At 40.2% G+C, this 22,284-nt stretch overlaps 1 protein-coding gene across 1 annotated transcript in view; it reads left to right on the forward strand.

The window, feature by feature from the left end:
- LOC134157804 (von Willebrand factor D and EGF domain-containing protein-like) overlaps positions 1–22,284 on the forward strand; it is a 199,922-nt gene that overhangs the window by 33,901 nt on the left and 143,737 nt on the right.

Here is a 22,284-nt window from a genome sequence, read left to right on the forward strand (position 1 = left end):
TCCTACCTGGAAGGAAGGTTCTGATTGATAGTATTTCTGCTTTTGGAACCTATTTCTCCCATTTAAAATTGTTCAAGTGCATATCAAGGTCAATTTTCTGTGAGGATAGCGTGGGCAACAATGGAAACTTTGTGCCTGCATGATTTTGTGTGATTATGAAATTCTCTTGCTTCTCTCAGGAATTCCCACACAACCAATGATTTCTGCTTTGGTCTTTCCCATTTAAGTCATTGTGAAATACTCAAAAAAAATGTGAATGCTAATGCAGATCAGCCTGTTTCCTGCCTGATGGCAGCTTATGGAACTGATGGTGAATCTCTTCACAGCTCTCCTGTTTTTTTTTTTTCTTTTCTGGGCATCCTGGGGAGGCTGTCTGTCTCTGGGAAAGACAAGGCATGTAGCCTGGTTGTTAGAAGTCAGCCTAGTGAATAACACGCAGTACGGCCAAAGCCCATGTGTTTTTCATGCCCCCACCTCCCAGAAGAACATGCCATCTACACATCTAGGAGGGACGCATCTTGTCTTCTTCGTAGTCACAAAGAGTTTTGATAAAAACAGAAGGCACTGCATGGGGCTTGAAGAAGCAGGCCAGCCATCCCATAGCCTGCATGGCCTCATCGGCCATCGTGGCCCCCTGCCCTTTGTGCATGAAATACAGGGAAACCAGGCAAAATATAGACATATTGGAATAAAATAGCCGTCTTCTAGAGTGAAAGGTACATGTACTTAGATACCAATGTTATCCAAGATTACGTATTGCTGTCTGGTGTCTGTAGAGAGCCCCTGTCTTACTCTCAACCTAATGATGCACTGGTATTCAAGCGTTATTTCAGTCTTCAGCAAGCATTCACAATTAACATAAGGAGAGTAATACTTACGTATTAGTTTCTGTATTTGACTTGAAGAGGCAAATGGATAAAACTAAATAAACGTCAGCTGTTAGACTGTGAGACTTAACGTGGTTCTGGAATTAGCAATGGAAGTTTTAATTGCATACAGAAAGGTTTCAAGATCACTGAGATCGATTCCATCTGAATGCTAATTACTGTGGTTTCCCAAATGAAAACACAGAATTTACAGGCAGGCTCAGCACCCATTTTGCCTAGATCACTTCTTATGAGCAATAATGACCAGTAATGAAACAGCCAAAAGCCCTGGTGGCTCTTCCACAAATGTACGTTTTAGAGCCTTGAGTCCTGATCCTGCAGCTGCCAGCTTCACCCTATGAGAACCATTAGCAGCTGGCTTCACGTCTAGAAAAATAAAAAAAGAAAAGAAATATGCTCCATTTTCACAGCAATCAATCAGCAGATGCAGTGCCAGGAAAGCTTCATAATGATGTAGATATTGCCAACTGACTTTGCAAAAATATGTTCTTTTCAGGAGAGAAATATGTAGGAAAAAGCCAACAGATGATCTCAGTGTACACTTATGTGCAGGTGGTATTGATCTCTTTCTTATTTGGACAGGAGGGGACTGAGACCAGAAAGCAGCTCTCTTGCCAGAGGTATCAGTGCTCACCCTCACACCTAAGAGCAGCAGGGGGAACAGGACAGCACATTTCTATGAACCACCTCGCTGGAGCCATCAGCAGGCTCATCCACAGCCTTACATGATTAGATGAGTGACTTTGCTCACTTTGCTGAGCGTTCTGTTATTCTTACCATGAAAGAGTTCTGAGAGCAGAAGACCTTAAAATGAAAAATAAAGTTGGAAACCTTAGAGTTACATAAATACAAATAAACAGGGTGGGGAATAATACAAAAGTATTAATGAAGAAAATGTTGCTTTGGGGGTTGTTTTCTTTTTTTCTTAATGTTCTGCAAAATGATTGAAATCTATCAGCAGCACACTGCTCTTAAATGTTGCATTTCCAAAGATTTGTCTGCATGTACCCCTTTTTATTATCTTTCGTACTTCCTGATGGTGGTACTGAAATGTCTGGCATGATTCACACTGTGAGCAGTCCTTTTGTGAGAACTGAATGAAAACAGGCTGATAACAAGAGCAATTTCATTTAAAAAACCCAGCCAGGTGACTGGTTACATTATCGAAGCTATGCATGCAGAACTCTAACACTGCCATATTGTTTTAGATCATTTTTTCCATGGTGCAGAAGAAAATATCTTTGTCAGCTCAGTGGGGAAAGGTTGGAGATGATTGAAATAGAACAGCAGGAGGAGGCTGATATGATTAGGTCACATAGACAATTGCCCATGTATAACACAGTAATGGAGGTGAAAGCAGAGGGTAACCTAAAATTAAGTTGAAAGGACACACGAGACAAAAGGCTACACATAAAGGAGATGTACAATGAGCTGCTTTGTACAGCAGGTAGAGCGCAGAATTTTCATGTTCCGTATTTAGGTATTCCCTGTTAATACTGATGCAAATGCTGTACTAACTGGTGCTGTAATGTTTAGAAAGCATGCATGGAGAGAGGCATGTTTAATTTTACAGTCCTGGGCAGAGAGGTCAGATGACAGCCTGTGAGTAAAATCCCCAGCAGCCAAATTGGAGAATTGAAGAAAGAAAAGAGTATTTGAGAGAAAACTGGAGCTAGCTCTGGACCCACTCTGGTGATTGTTCACACCTCTTCAGCAGAAAATAAGTTCTTAATTTTGGTACAAGCCAGGAGGTAAGAATATCATTTTTGTAGGAAATCTTGGTTGATACAAATAAAACATAGTCTACTTTAAACTGTTCCTTCCGGGTAGAATGATGCTATATAAAAGTCACAAAACAGCTGGTCAAATGAGTAATAGGGCAACCAGGGTATCAGCACTATAGCGCTCTCCAAACAATAAATGATCCATAAAAAATCATTAGAAACTTCTGCAGTTTGGTACAGAGGCTGCTGTGGGTCACAACGTTATCAGGGTGGCATTTGGTCACCGATAATATCAAGCAAATATGTTGGGGGAACAGCTTGCAAAATCACTTTTTGTAGTCAACTTCATCGTGCTATTTCAGTTTTTCATTTTCAGGCACTGTTTTGGCTTGAGGCCTGAGTTCACTTCAGAACAATTTCCATTGACAAGTTAGGTCATTGCATACATTCACAGTTGTGCAAGTCACAATTACCTTCTCCAAATGTTTCCAGAAGACAGCAAGACTGTCTGGTAAAATCATGAAGTCATCAGACACTATAGAAGTAGGTGTTAGAAATTGCCACAAATGTATGTAATCACTAAGAGGATATTATACTCTCCTTCTCTGGAAAAGGAACTTCAAAAGCAGGGAACAGTAACAGGGTGCTAGTTACAATCCCAGCAGGAATGAAAGATTTCATTTCTTCTGAGGTGAGGAAGCAGTTAGTACCTTGAAGAAGCTGTCAGGACACTACCCAGCTCTTGCGGCAGGGCAAATATCTCACCTTCCATCTATAAACACAGAAAGATGTGATGGGGAACCCTCACAAGCCAGGAAACCCAAGAGCTAGGGTTTACAATGCCTTTTTTGCTCTTTGTGCTTGAAAACTCCAATCCAGTCTCTGCGACAAGATCATAGACTGATTTACTTGAGGACTGGCTCTTCCTTTGATGCCCAGGATAAATGGCACTGCATTACTGGGACCGGTATTATTTAATATATTCATCAACGATTTAGATGAGGGAATTGAGTGTACTATCAGCAGGTTTGCTGATGACACTAAGCTGGGAGGAGTGGCTGACACGCCAGAAGGCTGTGCTGCCATCCAGCGAGACCTGGACAGGCTGGAGAGTTGGGCAGGGAATAACTGGATGAAATATAACAAGGGAAAGTGTAGAGTCCTGCATCTGGGCAGGAACAACCCCAGGTTCCAGTATAGGTTGGGAAGCGACCTGTTAGAGAGCAGTGTAGGGGAGAGGGACCTGGGGGTCCTAGTGGACGACAGGATGACCATGAGCCAACACTGTGCCCTTGTGGCCAAGAAGGCCAATGGCATCCTGGGGTGTATTTGAAGGGGGGTGGTTAGTAGGTCGAGAGAGGTCCTCCTTCCCCTCTACTCTGCCCTGGTGAGACCCCATCTGGAATATTGTGTCCAGTTCTGGGCCCCTCAGTTCAAGAAGGACAGGGACCTGCTGAAGAGAGTCCAGCACAGGGCAACTAAGATGATTAAGGGAGTGGAGCATCTCCCTTATGAGGAAAGACTGAGGGAGCTGGGTCTCTATAGTTTGGAGGAGACTGAGGGGTGACCTTATAAGTGTCTATAAATATATAAAGGGGGAGTGTCACGAGGATGGAGCCAGGCTCTACTCAGTGGCAAACAATGATAGGACAAGGGGTAATGGGTACAAACTGGAACACAAGAGGTTCCACTTAAACTTGAGAAGAAACTTCTCAGTGAGGGTGACGGAACACTGGAACAGGCTGCCCAGGGAGGTTGTGGAGTCTCCTTCCCTGGAGACATTCAAAACCCTGGACACATTCCTGTGTAACATTATCTAGGTGTTCCTGCTCTGGCAGGGGGATTGGACTAGATGATCTTTCGAGGTCCCTTCCAATCTCTAGCATACTGTGATACTGTGATACCAAGCAGTGAGCCAGTATTTCGAGTCATTCTTATTTGTGAGTACGTGGCTTTAATGCATGTATGCCACGAAGTAGCAAAAACCATCCTGGAAGTGCCATTTCCTGACAGAATAATAGAATCATCCAGCTTGGAAAATACCTTTAAGATCATCAAGTCTAGCTGTTACCCCAGCACTGCCAAGTCCACCACTAAACCAGGTCACAAAGGACCTTGTCTTCCTTCTTTATTATAGCAACTGGGTGCTTAATGCGCAATTATTCATTTACTTTCCCAGCCCTTGTGGGGTGAAGGGCAGATATTGTTTATGTTTTCCAGACAAAGAAAAGTAGTAAAGGTCCATTAACAGGGGAGAAAAGCAGGTAAAATGAGAGGGAATACAGATGTGTTTGAAGTCTTTGTTGCTTAACTCTTTGACAATTCTAATTGCAATCAGTTGTTTAGCACAGTTAGTTTCAAGACTGTAGTAGGAACAAGGCACAAATAGAAGTAAGACAGCTAAACATGGGTATATCCAGTTTGTTGGTAACTGCCAATCCACCTTGAGTAATAGCCAAATCATTACTTGAATCATTAAAAATTATCTTCAAAAACTTATGGAGAGCCTCTGAGATCCAAAGGACAAAGACAGAAGTACAAACTCAGTACTTAACATCAAAAAGTGAAGAAAGGATTATTTGAGAACCTACAAACCTTCCAGACTACCTTCAATGCAGGTTCCTAATAAATCACGACTGGCAGAGTTATTAGGAAGAATTAACAAGAATAAAATTTATTACTGAGGATAGTGCACATAAAACACAGCAACTTGTTAAACCTGTGCTCTTGGACTTGAGAGGCCGCAGCTGGAGTACTATGTCTAATTTTGATCATCATACTTAAATAAAGCTGGACAAATTAGAGGCAGTTCAAAAGGGGAACTAACAAGGGGCCTGGAAATGTGACCTGCAAGGAAAGTTAAAAGAAATAGGTTTATCATAAAGAAAAGAGAACTGAAAGGGGCTGCATTTAATCTTCTAACATGGACAGCAGAGAAGGCAGCAGTTGGTCATATCCATGTAAGGCAAAGGGAGACCAGCCAGACCACAGCAGAGGTGAAGGCCGGGCACTTTCATGAGAGAATTAAGTGGTGGAACACCTTGTCTGGGGAGATCAGTGTTCACAAAACTTCCTTCACCTGGAGCTGAGAAGGGGATAGTCAAACTCCACAGGCTGGTGGCGTAGCATCATTAAATCCTGCCTTAAAAGGGCAAAATAAAGTGTGTGGGGGGAAGCTGACGCAGATTATTAAGAACGAATTGCATTGTATGAGCCGATTTTCTTCTCTGACTTCTTCTGGTCTAGTAAATAAAAGGTGATTATGAGGTGTGATATATCCTGACTTCACCAGCATCTCAAGGCCAACAAGTTAATGGTTTCAGAGGCAGGAAAATGAGGCTAAAAGTGTCTCATCTGCTGAAGTGTCTGATTTGTGAATCCAGAGCTGCCTAAAGGGGAGACAGGCATGGAGAACCTTTTTTTTTTTCATGCTGAAACAAGACTCCTTCAAAATGTTTAGTAAAAGCACTTAGTAAGAGAGGGAAAGGGAGAAAGATCCTTTTGTCATCTCCATTTCCTAAGAGTGGTCAGCCTAAGAGATAACATCATTGATTTGGGAAGTCTTGCTTGGGCAGACCCAGAGCAGAGCCCAAGCGTCTCATTTTATGGCTTTTTGTGTGCTTTGATTATTCCAAAGCACAGAGCTTCTTACCTTTTCTCCCTTTTTTCCCTCCAGTAATTCCATACTAAAAATCACACAACGATAACTTCAGTGGAAAAACACACTTCTGTGAAAATCTCAGCTGTGGCAAGTCAACATTTTCCAACAGAAATATTTCTCATCAGAAAGCTTGCAGCCAGCTCCAACATTGAGATTTCAGGAGCAGCTAAGCTTTAAGTGCCTCATATTTCTGCATATCAGGGTCATCAGTCAGGCACCCAGAAAATGAGGAGCATAAAAGTAATGATCACCTCTGACATGGCTGGAGTGACTTATCCAGCGTGACACAGGCCCCCGTGGCAGCCCTATCAATCACCTCCTCAAGGCAGCATTCTCAGAGTATTTTTTTTCTCCAAAACATCAATAGTAGCTAACATTTTTTAAACACTGTCATCCATTTCAGTCAATTTTATTCTTCATAATTTTAGTCTCTTTCTACTGGGAAATTTGCAGCGTATTTCATGGTATGAAGTGTCAAGAGAACTGCATCAAGGAACAACATCTTTTCCTTTGCCACTTCTATTTGTTTGCCCGAGACATATATGCAGTAGCAAAATATACACATCCACCCAAGCAAGAGAGTAAGTAACAGTTCTGATACACTACCACATACTAAGCATCTCTTAGCCTTACTAAAAATGATAATATTCAAAACCTTTGCACAACCAGAGATAAGATTTTTAGGTAGTTTAATTTTGCTACCCAACATTCTAATTATTTTTGTCCTCCTTCATAACATTTGGATCATTAAGATAAAATATTAATGGATAAGCTTTTTTTTAGCTTATCCATACAATTGCTTTAACTCATTTATATGGAATAATTTCACAAAAAGCTTATACTTTTCATCATACAAAAAACACTCCAGAATTAACATATGGTATCTCACTTTATTCACTTTATACTGATTACAAATACTCAGGGGCAAGTTGTTAGTAGACAGAGAGTAAAACAAACATCTAAAATCCATGCCAAGCCATAAATAAACAAGAGTGCCAAGCTCCCCCTTGTTGTTGAGAATCAGGAGACTGCTCAGAGGCCTCTCCTCAGAAGGACCCTGAAGATATTCCCCTGCAGCAGCACCTGAAGCTCCAAGCAAAAGAGTTTGCGAAGGTTTTAGGGAATTTCTGGAAGCTGCTCAGAAAGATAAATTCTGCATCAAAGCATCACACTGCTAAGCACACAGACCAAGCACTAGTAACGTCTCTAATGTTCACAGATATTATCCTGTATGTGTAAAATGGGATTGTGTATAATCTGTGGTCTATGTTGTTGAATTCATGTGGATTACATGACCCTCCCAGTCCTTTCCTGCCTTATTTGGTTTGACCTTTGATTCCATTGCCCAAACGTCATGTAGTTCTTTGCCCCCAGCTCAGGCTAGACCTCACGGTAACAGGGACACGCAGTCTGTTTTCCCAACTGTATGTCTTCCTTTCTCCTTCTAGCAAGGTTTTTTTCTCATAGACAGGATCTTTTCCCCCTGTCAGTGTAAGAGGGGATAACTCAGCTGTAGTGTTAATTTTACTTGGGCCAGAATAAATGGTTAATTGGTTTGTTTATTCTCTTTAATCTGAATCGTTAACAACTCCAACTCCTACTTGACTTGGCAGAAAAAAAGAAACTCTTAATTTAGGTATTATAAATATATATACACCTATGTAATAAAAAGACTGAAAAGCAGAGCTTCAACATATATGCACACACATGTATGATGACATCTCAGTTCTTTACATACTGCTGTCCTGGAAGAGGAGACTTAGACTAATGACTATTTCCAGAGCCTTTTCCAAAGAGCTAGAACATTTTTTCTTGTGAAATCACAGCCAAAATAACCTGCTGCTGTAAGAAATCTTTGAAAGGATTTTGGAAATGCAAAAATACTGCAAATTATTATTGCTAATAAGATTCAATCTGTATAAAAATCTATATCTTATTCTTGGCATATACCCATGCACTCCATGGACTATCCTAAGAAAAGGTTTGCCTCAAAAGAGAAAGGCCATTTTTCCTTCATTAGAAGAGGATTTTAAATGATTGGACATATTCCAAGAATAAGTCTGAGAAGAAAATATGAAAGCTGTAATCCTGTGATCAGAGTGATAATGTTTTTGGTCCCTGATTAAAGAGAAATATTCAGCTTTGATGTACTCTTTGTAGTCAAGGAGTCATAATGAATAAGTAACAAATATCAAGAAATGAGTTCAAGAGAAGTACAGAAATTAGCTGGTTCAAATGGCCACTTCAAGTCAGACCTACACTGTGTTATCCATGTCAGTGATTGAGGCCCTAATGGCAGATCAGACTTGCTGGCAACATGAACATATCTGCATGGTAACTAAGAAGAACTGCAAACTAAAAAGGTGCAAAACTGTGCAGGAAAGGCAGTTGTCTCTAAGGGCAGATGAAGATAGAGACTGTGGCTTCCTGTTGAAGAAATACATAGAAATATCACATGGAACAGAGACATGGAGATAGACATATTTCATGACATAGAGACATGGATCCAGAGTGTTTTGGATGCACGGTTAGGGGAGTCATTTATTTATGTGGCTGATAATGTGGAATATGGGAGATAAATTAGAATTAGACATCCTTGCTTGAGGTAAAGGGCAGGAAAATAACTATTATAGAAGAACCACCAGCAGACTGAAGCAGACTCCCCGTCTCATGTTCCCATGCAGATGCTATAGCAACAGTTTAGAGATAAGAAGGATTATCATGAAAAGCAGTAGGCTGACCCTCTTTTTAGCACTGTTTATGCCAAAATGCCTCTGTGATCTATGCTGGGTAATCAGGGTTGGGATAAGTGCCATGCCAAGACATATGTCATTCTTCTATATATTTATGCTGTGCGCGTGCATTGTTTTCCTGACACCAGAGCAATAGCAGCTGTGTAACTTCCATCTTGTAATGTGACGGGGATATATTTTTCGCAGGAGACCTGTGTTTTGGGTCTGGCTGTCCCACAGTCAGAACAAAAAAAATAAAAGGTACGGGCTCATCATACAGGGCAGTTCATGTGAATGAAGGCAGCTGAGATAGGGAAATCAAAAGCACAGAGATTGTACCCCTTGGAGCAAATGTCATGACCTGATCACCCTCAGGAGCATGTTTCAAGTGAGCAGAGCTTGGGTTAAAATGGCATTGGCAACATTTTTCTCTACTCAGCAAGATCTACCATAGTTTCATTTTGAACATGAACAACTTGGCCTAGAGAAAAAGAAGCCTATTTTTCTAAAAGTTAAATATTTTCTCTCAGTGCATTTGCAAATGAAATGACTCAATGGCTCCTGCTTCCAAGATACTTAATTTCAGGTTGAAGAGGAATTTAGACTGACTTTTGATTACTATCAGTCTTTTTTTTGTGATTTTAGAGATTCTGTTTCTCTGGATATACTGAAAGGTTTAATTTTAGATTCAAATAAGTTGCTTTTCCTCCTGGACTGGTGAATTGCAAATCATCTACTCACTAAATTTTCCATGTGCCAGTAACATCTGTTCAACAGTTACCTTTTTAAAATTTACTACAGCACAGTGTTATAGCTGTGTCTTTCTGTTCCCTCCTACATGCAGTCTTTCGCTTTCTGGTTAGCTCTGGGTGCTGTCTGTACTTATTGCAGCACAAAAATGTAGAACATTAGCATCTGTTAATCCTTTTAGACCTCAAGTCTTCACATGTTTGGCCAACTCTGCTTTTCATTGTGCCTATTTGCCTCTGGAATAGCCTCAAAATTCCAGATGCAGCAAAATAACTCAAAGTGTAGCCTGCCCCCATGGTACTGCTGGAAGGTTATTTTAGAATTAAGATAATTCAGTGGTTTAAGTGTGTTTGCTGGATCCCTAGGAGCAAGCTTTTATCCCAGTTTGCAGGGATTTAGCCATTCAGTTGTTATTAATATTGAGCCATGCTGCTGAATCTACATGTTCTGCAAGGAAATAACCTAAATGTTAGTGCTTTCCTTTACACTAGACGCTTGTTTCAGCAAATAATAGAACAGATGAAAGAAACTTGTCTAAGGACAAGGCCTACAATTTTGCAGTGGTATAGCAGAAAAAGAATGAAAGGCTAAAATATAGCTAGCAAAGACTTTCACAGTAAATTTGGACCCTGACTTTTCTTTCACACCATATTTGAAAGTAATATGTGGGGTAAAATAAAGAGTTGCAGTTCCTGTACAAAGGGTGAGTTGGAGGCAGGGTAAGGGTGGGGGCTGAAGTGAAAAGGGAAAATAGCTCATCTCAGACTTGCGATCCCAATGTGATTCACCTTTGCAGGCTTGAGCATTGGGTCTTCTGGTGTTTGTCAAACAGAAACACAGACCTATCCACAGTGTGCTTTGAATGAGTGACAATAAGCCTATGCTGCATACTGCTGTGATGAAAAGCTGATTTTGGACCGCTGAGAATGAAATATGCCAAACATGATCAACTGCAGAATTAGTCTAGCCAGTGGAAAAGACTCCAAAAAACAACACAATTCACTGATGTTTTTTCAAAAGAAACAGAATTACTTAAGAATCATGCAGGTAAGAAAATTCTTTGAGATTGTGATACTTGTTACTTTGTTACTATACACACAAAAATATGATACTTGAGCCTTCTTGAGGTCACCTGTGAATAAATGTGAACAGGTGTAAGGTCTGCACAGCAGCATGTGGCACCACCACTTCTCAGTCTATCACAAGCAAACCCGTTGTCATTAATGGGCTAACAGGTGTGTTGTTCAAACCATGCGGTTAAAAACATCTTTAGGTTTCTGTAATATTCACTCATGCAGTGGATACTGTGGGAGATGCAATAGTCAGTCTTGCACATGGGACCACAGCTGACTCACACACTGGTTTGGAGATGTAGGTCCGCAGTGTGTCTTTTGAAATGCCATATACCTGCTTTAGTGGAAAGTAAGCTTCCACTTGAACAGGGTTGAAAAACAAAAGAAGTAGAGCTGCCAGGGTTCCATTCTAAGGTTTAGCTATATGTGCTTGTGCAGGATATTAGCAGATGCCAGACAGATCTACCTGTACAAACTTTCCGTTCTCTAAACGACTCATAAAACACAACACAGAACTGACCAAAGCCTGTCATTCACCAGGTTTCACATAATCAAATTTTTCAAGTTTCAAAAGCAACTCGGCAATGACTGCAAATTGGTAAAGAATAAAGTAGCAAATGATAAATTGATTGCCTGTTGTTTCTTTGTGTAGTAATTTGTGTTATGGCTTTCCAGTCTGAAATTGTTTGACTAGATTTTTGATGTTTGTTTTTTGGTGTGTTTTTTTTTTTTTTAGCTCAAATTGCAAACGAAATTACCACGGTAAGCTGAATACAGCAAGTGTAATGAAGAATTGATCAACTGTTATGTTGCAGGGCTTTTGTGAACAGTGATTTCTAGCCTATCTTCTTAAGATGAAAATTACAGTTATTAGCCAATTACCAAGTAAGAATGCAAAGCTGAGTCTTTCTTTTATAATAGAAAGATGGAAGAAAACCTGAAACATGCATGCTTTCTTATACTCTCCCTGTTTTGTTTATGGATGACATTTTATGTTGAATTATTCCCCAGCAAAAGAATTAAGTTCTTGTTACTTCCTCCTTCAGTAATGCTGGTTTTAAACCATCTTTTTCAAGAAAAGTTATAGCTATTTTATAAGCTAAAAGTCTATTCCCACTGTTAACAGGCAGGAAGGAGGTGAAGGAGTAGAATTGAAAGCTCATCATGAAAACAGCTCCATGGAAATAAAAAATTACTAGGATTAATCCTGTCTGGTGAGAATTACCTGTACTGCGTCATCAGTGTCTAAGAAGGCAAGAGAATAGTTCCCATCGAGAATAATCTGTCCAGTAATATTGTTTTCTTTTATTTATTTCCTAAAGAATTAGAAAGTGCCACTGCTACACCCCCTGTAAAAACTACCAGCACCACACTGACTTTGGCAGAGGAAAACCCCATCCCATCCCAACCCATCCCTGCATGAGAAACTCTCCACATAGCCTGCTCAGCTATTGATGGGTGGAGCTCATTTCCTGGCTCAGAAGACTTTATAAGACACAAATCCCTCCAGCACATTTGGAGTCGTTTTCAAATGAGCATAAATTTTAAAACACATGATACTACACTGTGATCAAAGTTATTTCAGTGTAAATGAGAAAAAAATCAGTTGGTTTATCTTCTGCATAGCTGATCCTGATCAAAACACATCTGCCTATAATATGCACCATATGTGGCAACAATTGTCTCGTGTTTATTTCTATGCCTCCTTAATCCCCTGTGTCCTCTGTAAGCATGCATATCAGTATCTGCAGCTCTAGCTGGATGGCCATAGAAAGGCATTTTGCTTCACTCACATATAATTATGGAGATGTTTTTTCTTATTATCATAATTACATCCCAAAAGATTGTGCAGGTAGCAGCTGTAAAGGTAATGAACACTCATCTGATACCAGCTGAACTGGATTTTCTTTTATATCAAAAAGCAGCGTATAGCTGAAGTCCTTATTGATTCCTGAAACCTTGCTATTTTCATGAAAGCTTCTACTACTCGTAAACAAGCAGAGATCTGTGAAGCAACCAAAGCAGAGATGACCCTAAACAGACAGAAAAATTAGTACATGTTAGAACCATGAACGGGTACTAAATTTGTCTAAATAAAAATAGTAAATGCAATTATCTGTAGGGTTTAATGCATAGGAACTAAAAGCCTTGCTCTTTCATGGCATGAAAAGGCATCAACAGATCTCATTCATGTGCTAGACACACGGGGGCTGGTATTCTTACAACTAGAGTACAAGATTCCCCTGAAATACCACTATGACTGAGGGAGCCTGCTGGTTGAAACTGTGACCATCCTGTTTCTATAGGAGAAAAGCACTGATGCATATTAATTTTTAAGATAATTATGACTATACATACAGAAACCATATCTTTCAAATGTCAAAAAAAAACAAACAGGATTGCTGATAAGCTTGGTTTCTAGAAATCTATTAATGTTGCTTTCCACATTTGGGAGTGCACAGCTTTCGTTTACCAAGCTGGCCAGGCAGGCTGATGACTATTTCGAGCTCATGACCTTTTATTTTAATACTTTTTAATCCATCCAAAATGCTATAATGCATGAGAAGGATTTTTGCATCCATAGCAGGAGCTGCTATGTGTTCAGTTCTCCATCAGCTCCCTCCAGGTTTCAAAGAGTGGGCAGCCTATGACAGGATGAAGGACAAGGTCAAAGATTACCTGAATTTGGGTAGGAAGGTGGTAAGATCCTTCCAGGTTTGTGCATTAGTTGGGAAGTGGAGCGTGTCCAAGTACACTGCTGCAGAACAGAAATGAATAAAACCTTACTCCAAAGGCAAGAACAAACCAAACCATTCTTTTTAAATGTCAAAACCCTGACAGAGAAGCCCATTATAAACATGTGACGAGTGTGTGACTGCCGAAACCACTATTGTGGCAGTGAATGAAATGAATAATAGTGATGAATAATAGCAAAACAACAGCAGGAAAAATTGCCTCATCACCCTGCATAAATTAGGAACTAAATCACACCCAGGACACACACATGAATCTGGCATTTGGCAGCGCTAAGCTGCCTTCAGTCAGATTCCCCTTATCTTTCCACCAGTCTCTGCTGCATTCTGGATGCACTGACAATAAGTTAGTGGCAACACCTTCCCCAGTGCTCTATCACCCATATACAGAATTAAATTGAAGAAGTTGCTGGGAAATGTGGCCAAAATTCAGCATTTGTCATGGGAGCAGTCTGGAAAAATGTGTGGCTCGCAAACTGTAATTAGCCTGCATGGCTGTTGAGGCTTGGAAATCGCTCCAGCTCTCAAAGGAGTAAACCATGGAAATCAAATTTCCATCTGAATAGAGCCCAGTGGGTTCTAAAATCAAACATGTGAGTTTGCTTTTGGTACTGCTATTTAGGAAAGCTATATTTGCAAGTGTATGTTCAAGTGAGATTAGGAGGTAAGAAAGAACCTTTTCATTTATCACTTTTTTGTTCTGAGGAACGAGAGCAAAATAGACCAATCAATAACAAAAATTATAATTTTCTTTTATTGATTGCTCAGAAGTGCTTGAAGGCATCACCATTAACTTGAAGGATTTTATGAGGTTTTTAGTTCTCTTCTGACACAGCAATGGTAGGTGATTTCTATATTCAGAGTTTCAGCCTTCCTGGCTCTGAAGCTGAGCCAGAATTAGCAAGGACAAGACCCGGTAAAATTTAATAGAGTAACTGACATGATTTGGCTTTGTTGCTTTTTCTAACTGGCACATTCAATAGATTAAGCTGTATTTTGCAAAGCAGGGGAACTACAGGCTTCACCTGTCCTGTACAGCTGCCCATTGATTTTTATCCATGTGATCATGCATTGTCCCTCTTTGCCTATCATATTATTTGTGAGCAAATTTCATGGTAATGAGAGATAACAGCTAGTGAGTCCTGGAGACCAAAACATTTTAAAGGACACTTCTGCTGGTAACTTCCTGGCTCCTCCAGGTCAGTTGACCATGCATGTGGTGTCCCTGATCATAAACAGTCAGTTCCTTCATTCTCTCTACTTATGGAGCACTGAAGAAAGCACTTTTCAGAACATTTGTGACAGTGCTCCAAACTCCACATTAAACTGCCCAGAAGTTCCTCAGACTTTGTTCATGATTCTCAGAGGGACCTCTTGTCACCTACATTGTCAGCCTCTCTTGATACCTCTTCTGGTCCTGTGCAAAATGCATGTCTGCCTTTTTCCGCATCCTCCTGTGTGAGCTGTATGTACTGCATTGTTCTGCACACCATTCAGAGGAAACACAGGCTAGAAGAAAGGTTTCATATTTCTCCTTTATAAACCACAAGTTAAAAATAGAAATGCAACTCAAGATATGAAATATTAGCATAAATAAATAATTGTTTTCTCTGGAACTGAACATGGGCCCTTGGTTTGTCAATAATATATTGCTCCACAGAAGACCAGGATGATAAGTGACCTTGTTCCCAAGCAAATGAAAGTGGGATGTATCATATAGGCACCACGTTGAGATTGTAGGAGGATTTTTTTCAACTACATTTTCTCTCAGGGTCTCATGCTATCACTTTTGTGCATGAAAAAAAATCAAAAAACCCCACCCCAACAAAATCCCCCAAGCCCCCAAATTCCCTAAGAATTAAGCAATAGGCTTCCCAATCCTGCCTGATTGGAGCAATCTCTAGTAAGAGATTCAGTTACATATGCCTTAAGTACAAAATATCAAGGGTGTTGTATAAAGCATTTGTGGGAATGAGGGAAAGAGGAAAGGGATCTTTCCCCACATAGCTGCTTCTATCCGTGGTGCTTGGATCACGCTTAGGCACTGCAGGAGGATGAATTTGCTTCCAAACATAGCAGATCCCTAGAGTTGAACAGTCTAAAGAAGAAAGAAGAGTGCTTACTTTATGAGACATACATGTTAAAGAGTCTTTAATTATCTCCTGAGTTCCCTGGGTTACAAGAATATTTGTTATTTTCAAAACAGTGTTATATCTAAGGGGAAGCATTAAGAAGCAGATTCCTAGAAAACCATGTACCTGCTTGGCTGGACTTTCCTTCTTAATTCTGTCTGTTATTAGTACAAATAATACATCTGACAAACAGCTATTCTTTTCAGTGGGTGCTCAGCCTCTTCCTGGGTCAAATTTTCTATAATTACATTCATTTTACATGATGGTTCACTTACCTCTATCAATTTTGTCTTATGATCTCATTATGACTTGTTAAAAGACCCAGTTATGAGTATGTGGTGTTTATACAATGCTCTTTCTTATCATTTCAATTAAGTAGGAGGTTCTTCTGCTTCTGAATTACCTGAAAATAGCTTTATTTATTAGCTAAGTTTTTTATGAAATTATTATGTTTTATACCAAAGGAGAACACATGGTTCAAGCATTTTTATGGAGTGATCACTTTCCCATGCACAAATTTCTGTCTCTGAATACTTTTAGGATTAAAATTTTTGTCATCAGCATGCAGAATAATTGCATTAAAATCTTAGCAAGTACTCGTGAAATAAAGCAGCAACTTTCACCTGTCACAAGCTGTTGGATGTTCCTTAGCTACAAATGCCTTATCTGTTAATAGGTTATATTTTACATGGAACTTGCATCCGCCAAAAGAAATTTGTAAATCTTGTCAGATAACAGCTTTCTTCTGTTATTTTGAACACATCCATTAAGAGCTTGGAAAGAATTTCCCTTTCCCAACATATGCCTTACTTTTCAGCTCAAACTCTCTTTCAGTGTATGGTAAATCGTAATGTGGGGAAGTGGATGGCACTGACAGGTTGAAAGCTTCAGAAGTTTTCACTTGAGCTTTGATACATCAGTGAAATGCAGCCACTGGGCATGGAAGTGGCTGGTGATTAAAAGGTCTCCTACTGTCTCTAAAACAGAAAGAGAAGAAAGCGAACACATCCCTTGTCTGCAACTAATTTAGAGTTATGGCTTAATAGCCTAGGTATTTTGGACTGATTTTTCCAAATGAAAACCTTTCATATTTTTCCTGTGAATTGAAATTACAAATGCTCTGGAAAATGTTTTGTTCCAATATGGATGGTAAGAAGCAAAGAGTAGAAATCTGAAAATCTGCCAGAGAGGGACTTAAAAAATTTACTGCATGGCATACAAATGTCAAAATTATGAGTATTCTCATGCATAAGTTGAAAAATATATATATATATAAAAGTCATGGTGTGAGGGTGAAACTAGATGATCTTTAAGATCCCTTCCACCTAAACCATTCTGTGAGTTTATGACTTATATACGCATGCACATACTTAGATATACCTACATGTGCGTATTTCAAATGTTGTACTTCAAAAGCCTCCCAGCACCTCTTTCTGCCTTTGAGCAAAGCCATATGAAAGCCAGTGGACAACCCTGCTTCCCAGCTCTGGGGCTCGCTGCTGCTTTGGGGGAAAGCTCCAGCTGGGCTCCCACAATATGGGGGATGACTGCAAGAAAGAAAGCTGAATCTGGGAATATATCTTTCCTCATCAAACAACAATTACACCACATTGCAAAATGGTGCTGTCGGTTAGTATATCCTTGATCAGCCACTGGGTTTTCATTTATTCTCCACACAAAAATTATTTTGCAACCCATCTGCTATTTCCCAGAGCTTTAGAATGCCCTTTAAATATATTGCGTGGCTGGCACCACTTAGCCCAAAACAAACATGTACCTCAGGCTTGTGGACTATATTTCTTTAAGGGTTTTCTAGCTGCCACCACCTATTGATATTATTTGATTTGCAGCCACTATTCAAAGCAAAAAAAACAAAATCTCACAGCTCCTTAAACATTCCTCCACATAAGCCACTGATATTTACTGGGAGCAAGAGTGACAGGCAAAGTTCTGTCACACCTGCACTCACCCGTCTTTAGAAGTAAAAGCAAAAGTTTTAGTGAATTATTTCCTTTAAGTTTTCAGCCTGCTGCTCCAGTTTTCCTGGCATTCCTCCCTGACATGTCCAGTGCTTCCTCCTATGGTCATGAGCATTAGCCAGGATAGATGCACCCATAGCACATGCCTGGTGGTCCTTACAGCAACCTCTTTTCCACCAGTGCCTCTGCCAAAGAAGTGCACAGGTGGCTCAGCTGCTTGCAAACCATAGAGCTACCAACCTCCTTAAACTAAGCTCCAGCCAGCAGATGTTTAAGGTGTTAAATGTATAGATGTGTGCTGGGGGTATCCCAAAGTAATGCCCTAAAAGCACCTTTCCAGACTTGTTTGGCTGGTTCCTGGTATAATCATGGAGCCTCAGTCCCCTGGTACAATACTGAGCAACCCACCAAGAATAGACCTCTAGGCTGCTGCCCCCAGGATCTACTGACACGCATGTCTTCTCCAGCCATTGATGTTTCCTTTAGCTGAGAGCCATACCCCAGGTCCACAACAGTATTTCAGCATGAAACATGACTTCAGATATACATTTTCTGAGCAATACCTTATGAAATTTCTGGATGATTCTGCCTTCATGCAGGAGGCTCTCCCCAGCAAGCCTACTGGCTACCCCTCATTTCATGTGCACATAACAACTTCCTGTACATTAACATCAGGTGAATCTCAACGTCCAGGCATTAACAGCAACATCCTTCATGACTTCAGCAGAGATAGATTTTTCCCCACAGGACTTGTTTTATCAAGAGTTACTCTAATGCCATCTTAGCAGCTGCAACAGTTGTTAACCTGTTTGCTTTTTGTGTCGAAAAGGAACTACTCAGTGTCTCTTTGCAGCAAGCTGCTGCCACAAAATTGTTGGCTTTAAAAAATGCTTTAAGTCTAGTAAAGTGAACAAATCCTTATGTCTTAGTAGCAGCTCCTTGCCTATATGGAGTGTGGTGGTGGTTTAGGAAGAAGGTTTTTTCAGGAGACTAAATCACCAGATACCAAGAATATTCTGGACTGAGAGCAACAAATTTTCACTACACAGTTTAATTTCTTCCTGAAGGAAATTTGAATGGTCATAACAATCATGAGCGCACAGCTCCCTGAAAAGCCAACATTTTTTTCATAAGCCCTTTTAACGCAACCAGTAGGAATAGAGCTGGGTGATTAAATACTTCCTTTTCAAAGGCAATCTACCCTTCAGGCCACTGAGTAACAGCGACTCCACAGAAGACATGGATGTGGACTTTTATTGTTCCACACAACAGGGGGAACAATTGCAATATTGAGCACTTCATCACTGTACACAAGCTTGACATCTGCATCTGACTTTGTCATGAATTAAAAATGAAGAGGAAGGCTTCATCTGATTAGAGTGTAGCTGGGCATCCCTCAGGTGTACAACCAACAGGGCTCAGCTGTGTATTCTTGTTTTTTTTTTAAATAACATTTTCATAATACAGATGATAACAGCAATGACTTTATTTCTGCAGGAAAGGCATAATAATTAACTTATACTATGGCCTGCAATTTACATGTTAAAGTTTACAATGAGTGTGTCATGAGGCTGTAATAAGCACCATTTTACAAGGGAAACTTGATAATTGAGGGATTGTTTTGATTATGGCTTGCTGCAAAACCTAGGTGAGCTTTTGCTTGAGCTCCCTCCTGCTCTGTGTCAGCACACCACCACTGACGACAGTGTGATTCAGTCTGATCTGCATCAGGGTGAGAACAAAATCCGTCAGGCTGGCTCCAGGGGAGCTGACAGTGGATCAATTTGCACTGCTGCCTCCTCAATAACAGCCTGCAAGCATGACTAAACCCAGTCACGGGTATATAAACATACTCTGACATTTAATAGAGAATAAAATACACCTTTAGAGGTGGTGGCTGCTTGGGACAGTCTCACATATATGTTCCTTAGGGATCGAACACGTGACTTTTGTCACAACTACTGTTAAATTTAATGGGTGAATACTCCGCTCTTTACTGACCTTGCATGCCTCTTGGTATTGTGCTCCTCCGAGTCCCTCCCTGCCTTTTGCAAGTCCCATCTGCAGCATTCAACTCCTCTAACATTAATATGCAAAACAGCATTTTCTAAACTACTGCAAACAAAACTATGTGAAGGATGAAAAATAATTAGCCACATCTCAGTGTTTAATATATGTGCATTGTTTAGACAGAGTAGTTAATCACTGGTAAGACCATGACGTGCTTTGTGAATTTGGATTATAACTAATACATATTGAACAGAAGGTTATTAATTACATTTAAAGAAGTATTTGATATTATTGAGAAAGTGAATGCAGTTAATGATATGACAGTGCTCTTACAGGATTTCTGTTGAAATACTGTACAAAGAGATGTTTACTTTTAGACTTTTTTTCTCTTCAGAAAGCAGGTACTTGGGGCAAGCAAAAAGAGCCTTGAGCCAAAGTCCTGTTCCTGTTAATGCTTCTGAAGTACTCAGTGATATTGAAGCAATTGGCAAGGGTCTGCATTCTTTAAAAGTTTTTAAATATAGGGTAAATTTTTCATTTCTGTCAGACCATAGTTGGTTTGATGAAATGTCACTTATTCCCTTGGGTTGGGAAGTGGCAAAGGACAGCCTCCATATTGTCCCATCTGCTGGGCCCAGATCTCCAGAAAGGACATCTGAGGGAGGGAATTGGATACCAGATTTAGTTAGAGGTGCAGTATTTCCAAGTGTTCCCTCTCTAAAATGTCTCTTACCTGTAGAAAAGCTTAGGGCACTCATTTTTTACTTAAAAAAGCAATTTCATTAATTCAGCTGAATTTTGCATTGGTATTGCACCATTGCTTTGACAGTTTAGTTCCGTGAAAACTGCAAAGGCTCTGTTACGCTACATTTTGTCCCCATTTGTCTTGTATTCCATTGCTTTGCCTTTGGCACAATAAAAATAATCTTTAAAAATAGTACCATAAATGGATTGACTTTGACCTTCTGAGTATCTTGTCAATAAAATAAAAATGATAAATCTGTTTCAGAGTGCCACTGGCGTAATATTAAAGCAGAGTTACCATCTGAAAATGACATTTTAAAAATGCTATTATGGGGAGGGGTCTTATTCTCTGTCAATAACATCACATAAATAAGCTCTATTTACAGTGCGAAGAGGTGATTTTGCTAACTCCCAGGCTCACTCCTGAAACCAGTTTGAGCTATTCCTGTGATGTGTTCTCTGCCACTTACGTCACCATTAGCAATTAAAGATAACTGCAGCAAGAAATTAGCTGAGCCTTTTTTTGCCAATGCATAACAGGGAGCAACTCCGCCTCTGTCTCCTCCTGTGGTCTGTTCTACAATGCTAATACAGCAAAAACGGACTTTGCCCCATAGAGAAATGTATAAGATAACCAAGAATAGGCCCATTTTTCTACATGATCAGCTTTTTTTAAAATAAACAACCTTTCAAAGAATCACTGCAAGGCTTATTTTTATTAGGTGTTGTGGTTTAGCCCAGCTGGCAACTAAGCCCCACGCATCCACTCACTCACTCCCCCTAACAGGATGAGGGAGAGAAACAGAAGAGTAAAGAGAAAAAAAATCATGTGTTGAGATAAGGACAATTTAATAGGTAAAGTAAAAGGTATGATTGTACAAGCAAAGCAAACCAGGGAATTCATCCACCACTTCCCAAGGGCAGGCAGATGTTCAGCCATCTCCAGGAAAGCAGGGCTCCATCATGTGCAATAGTTACTTAGGAAGACAAATGCCATTACTCCAAATGTCTGCCCTTCCTTCTCACCAGTTTCACATACTGAGCATGACACCATATGGTATGGAATATCCCTTGGGTCTTTTAGGGTCAGCTGTCCCAACCCTGTCCCCAGGACACATTGGTGAGGAGCAGAAAAGGCCTTGACCTCATGTAAATAAAGCTCAGTACTAACTAAAACATCCCTGTTATCAGCACTGTTTGCAGCACAAATTCAAAACATCACCCCATACTAGTAGCTACTGTGAAGAAAATTTAATCTATCCCAGACAAACCCAGCACATGAGTTGATGAGAAACTATTGAATATTCTGTAAAAAAAAAAAAATCAAGAGATATATAAAAATAAATGGGGCAGGTGTGTAAACAAACACACATTAAGGGGCAGCAGTTTTGATTTAAATTTTGTGATGCATGCACAGAAGTTCTCATGTATTTGGCTTTATGAGTAAATGCCTCAGGTGAGTCTGACCTGTGAATATCTGTGTCCTGGGTTCAACTATAGCAGTCATTTTTCTCCTTCTTAGTAGCTGGTGCAGTGCTGTGGTTTTGACTTTCAGCCTGGGAACAGCGCTGATAACACCGATGTTTTAAGTTATTGTTCAGTAATGTTTACTCTAACCAAGGACTTTTTCAGTCTCCTGCTCTCTTGGGGAGGAGGGGAAGCCAGGAGGAAGCAGAGATAGGACACCTGACCCAAACAAGCCACAGGGGTATTCCATACCACAGCATGTCATGCCCACTATATAAACTGGGGGCAGTTACCTGGAAGGGCTAGATCACTGCTCAGGTTGGGCTGGGTATCGGTCAGTGGGTGGTGAGCAGTTGTATTCTCTTCCCTTGT

Source organism: Pezoporus occidentalis, unplaced genomic scaffold (assembly GCF_034315485.1).
Source record: "Pezoporus occidentalis ecotype Australia unplaced genomic scaffold, CSIRO_AGI_Poc_V1 ctg12, whole genome shotgun sequence".
Taxonomy (NCBI): domain Eukaryota; kingdom Metazoa; phylum Chordata; class Aves; order Psittaciformes; family Psittacidae; genus Pezoporus; species Pezoporus occidentalis.